Raw genomic sequence first — 4,610 nt, forward strand, 5'->3', positions numbered from 1 at the left:
GCTCCCTATTTACCTCTCTTATTGTTTCTCTTGCTGAGAGAAAACTTTTCAGTTTAAGTAAGTCCCATTTGTTGATTTTTGTTATCAACTTTTGTGCTATGGGTGTCCTATTAAGGAATTTGGAGCCCGACCCCACAATATGTAGATCGGAGCCAACTTTTTCTTCTATCAGGCGCAGAGTCTCTAATTTGATATCAAGCTCTTTGATCCATTTTGAATTAACTTTTGTGCATGGCGAGAGAAAGGGGTTCAGCTTCATTTTGTTGCATATGGATTTCCAGTTGAGAAAATATTTTTGTTAATGCTACTACTAACAAATTAATCTTATATTTTACTATATAGTATACATTTATTTTTTCATATACTAATATTAATAAAATATTTGTTCTCATGTTGACAATTATAATTTTTATATATTTGACATTAATTATTACTGTGCTTGAATAACTTATTTTCATTCTAAATTTGCACAGCCTTGTGTGAGTTTTAGAACCCATACCAACTTGCACTTAACATATTTCAAATGTTCCAAGATCATATTTGCCAGTGTCTATGGACAATAGGACCTCTTGGTGACTTGCACTCTTCTCCTTTAGGAACTGATGTGCCTTATTGTTCTATGTTCCTTTATTTGGGATAAAGAATTCTACTCTGAACTCTTTTTAAAAAACCTCTTGTTTTCTTTTAATTTTAGTTTAAATGCTTGTAGAAAGAATGAACTTCAAGTGGCCCCTAGAGTCCAACATTATTACATCTCTAATTTTTCTCGTTGCACATAATATGGAAAAAACATTCTTTCTTTGATACTATTCTTTCATTGTCTTTTTAAAATTTTTTGATGCATTACTCGCCTTGGTCCTTAACTTCGGTAGGAGATGGCTCTTGGCTCTTATCACCAGTGGCTCCTCTGAGCAGCTCTTTGGGGTCTTCTTTCTTACCATCTGGGGAGTCAACACAGTGTGCCTCTCTCAGTTGCATGGCTGTCCCTGCCCAGCCTCACAGGCAGCCTGTGTCTGCAGGTATCACTGGGTCTCATGCTTTCTAATCTGCCTGCCTGGTCAGTTCCATGAGCCATCAGCCACATGCCCAGCTCTTTCCTAAAGGTAACTCTCCATCCCATGTCCTGTCCGATTTCCCCAAACCCAGGCTTATGAGCTGTCTTGAAGTCCCTTGACCTGACAGTCCTGGAGTGAGTCAGCACAACTAGCTGAGGTGTGACCGGTGATAACTTCTATGAATTCTATCTCATGCATGTGCTTGGCATTGTTTTTGATGTACACATTCATCCTGATTCCTCGGTGTGTCTGAAGATTTTGTGGGCCACCAGATATTTTCAATGTTTTTCTTTTCTTTTTCAGCAGGGATTCCTTTTTTTATTCCCTTTTGTTTAAGAACCAGGGCTGAGACAATCAGATGCAAATGTCAGATTGCATATAACTCAGAAATCCTATGGAAAGTAAAGAGAAGGATAATAGTGACGGAGGAGGAGGATGATCTCATCTTTAAATATTTAGGAGTAAATGAAAGAAGACTTTATAATCATTTAGATCTGAAGCAATGATATTGAAGGGTTCAGTTTTAGGCCCAAATGCCTATGGCCTTCAATTTACAGGACACTTGTATGTGCACTGTGTCACCTCAAATGATGCAAGCACTCAGTATTAGAGACTGCAAAAGCATCTACTATAGGAAGTAACTGCTCTTCTTCCAGACTTTAAAGAGAAGTAATAAAATGAGTTGTAGTGTTGAGGTAAATCATATAACAAAAAAATTAATCATTACTACAGTCCACATTATCACACTGCTGAACCACATTGTGAAGAGAAAGATAATCTTCCTTCAAAAGAAGATAGGAAAAAAGTACTCATTTGTTTTTTTTTCCTAAATCAAATTCTCCTAAATTAATATATGAGATATATATATATACACACACACACACACACACACATACATACATACATACATACATATACTGTGCATTAAAAATCATCCAAAGAGACACAGGTGCTATAAAATCTTTCTGTCACAGTTGGAGGTGAAAAAATGAATAACATGAAATAAAATATAAAGACTGTAGATTAACAGCTGTTTTACAAATGACTGAAATGATGCATAAACCATAGGAAATGGGGTACTGTGAGGTGAAGAGGAACTGTGTAATTTTCCCCAAGAGGCATCAGGGTCCAATAATCAAGACCACTTTGAGTAGACTCTGATAATGTGGTAGAAGTTAGGGAAATGTTAACACTGCTAACTCCTTCTACATGACACCTGCTAATGTCAGGAACTTCCGGGTAAGAAGAGCCTCTGGGTACAGTTATATGACAGTGGGCATTAACATATTATTTTCCTGAGCCAGAGGACCTAGAAGGGTAAAGGATTTCAGAAAGTCATTTCTGATTGTCTTGGAGTTCTCCATATTCACAGGCGGTAAAGAGTTAGTGGCATGAAAACTTACTTTGTCTCTGATCTTTGTAGGAATGTCAGCATAAAACTCAATTTAAAAATAGATGAATGTCTAACAAAGGATTTCTATCTGAGAATAAAATTAGAATTGCACTGCATGATACTGCTGCATGAACAGTGTATGTTATGGTGTCTGGAGAACACAGGAAAGGTTGAGGGTTTATTAAGAAGAGGAATCTTCAGGAGTTATTCAGGAACCTGGCAAACTCTGAAAAATTAGTCCAGCAGCAAATTGTAAAACTACGCTAAATATAATGTCAGCAATTGCATCAAAAGATGCTAAGAACAGAATTAGAGTCTCAAAGCAAAGAGCTTGGCCTTCTGAGGCAGTTCCCAGAGTAGTCCTTCTGGCATCTCAGCTGTACCTTAGCTGGACATTCCAGGAGTTGGTCTGTCTGTCTCTTTTGCAAGCTCAGCTTCCACATTGGCAAGAGGGGCCTCATGGAGCCCATTACTGATATTATAGAACACATTCCCTCCAGTTTTCTTTCCACTAAACTAAGTTCAGAGAGATGCACAAGTTTCCCAACGCCATAGTGTTTCAGAGAACAGTGGCCAGGCTCCTGGTTCCCTCCATTATTCACTGCCTAGAATGAGAAAAGGGCTTGCACTCAGCACCTCTGCTAAATTCAGTATCCTTCAGGTTCTTTCCAAGGACAGCAATAGAGATGAACAACACAGTTTGTACCTTAGTGCATTCAAGCTGTGATAACATGACTTACTAAGGTAGGGAGCATAGAAGCAATGTAAATCAATTCCTCATGGCCCTGGATGCTATGAAGCCCACTATCATCAGGGCTGCAGATTTAGTGCATGGTAAGGGCTGTATCCTTGTTAAACATGGTGCCTTCTTGCTGCATCCTTACATGGTGGAGGGTGAACCAGCTCCCACCCAGCTATATTCCAAAAGTACTGATTCCATTTATGATACCTGAGCTTTACGACTGAATAGGCACCTTCCACACATTCTACCTCCTATAACATTACTTTGGGGTTAGGATTGTGGCATGTTTGTTTGGGAGAGGACACAAACCTTCCCACCATAGCACATTCTCACCAGTACCCAGGTTTACATAATGTTCTTCCTTTCTTACCCTCTGATTCTGCCCTTCCCAGGGCAGTTTCAGAGCGTTCTACCTATTCATCCACATCCTTCTTCAAAATAGAAGGGCCAAGTTTATGTTTTATGGCTGTGCTATTGCCATGTTGAAATTTTAAATGATTTTATCTGGGCATGCATGAAAGTTGAGGGGCTAAGCTGGTGGCAGCATTGCTTACCGTTTAGTTCAGAAGCAAGGCTCACACACTTACTCTCAAGCAAACTGTTGACAGAGATATTAGTTTTTCCTTTTCATGAACACAAACAGAGTTCTTGGAGAAGTTCATGGTTTCACTGCACCCTCTTGAGACACAGGGTTGGGACTGGGTTCAGATGATGGCAGTTAGGGCAGCAGGACCATAAGTTTTTGACACTGACACTTCCTGATCTCAAGAGTTGCTAACTGCTAAATTTTCAGTGTGGTGTGGCATACAGGTAGATATTTAGGCCAGTGGAAAATAGTAGAGCCAAGAAATAAACCCTCCCATACCTGACCAAATTATCTTTGAAAAGGGATCCATTAACATCTATGTGGGAAGGAAATTCTTTTCTATAAAATTTGATGGGAAGATTGGTTATTATTTTGAAAATACTGAATCTTCATATTTACCTTATATCACATAGGAAAAAAAAAAGCAAGTCCAAATCGTTTCAAGATCAACATGTGGAAGCTAAAAAGTGTTGAATAAAAGCATAAAGGCCAACTTAATGTGATGTCCTTCACAGTGATTTGGTGGATATGACGCCAGAAGAACAAATAACGCAAGGAAAAATAACAGAGTCAGTGAAAATACTGCACGCAGCACAGGGAGCGATTTCTAGCACCGAGTAAGAAGTGAAATGCAGAAGACACGACACCCACACCTTAGACAGCGTTGACCAGAGAGTGAGCAAAGAACCCAAACAGGCTTTGGTTTCACCCAAGAAGACACAAATGGGTAATAAGCACATTAAAAATGCTCACCATCAGCGATTACTAGAGAAATGCCCATGAAACTCACAATCAGACACCCTTTCACACATTCAAGAAACAACACAGAATAAA

This window comes from Marmota marmota, unplaced genomic scaffold (genome assembly GCF_001458135.2).
Source record: "Marmota marmota marmota unplaced genomic scaffold, marMar, whole genome shotgun sequence".
Lineage (NCBI taxonomy): Eukaryota > Metazoa > Chordata > Mammalia > Rodentia > Sciuridae > Marmota > Marmota marmota.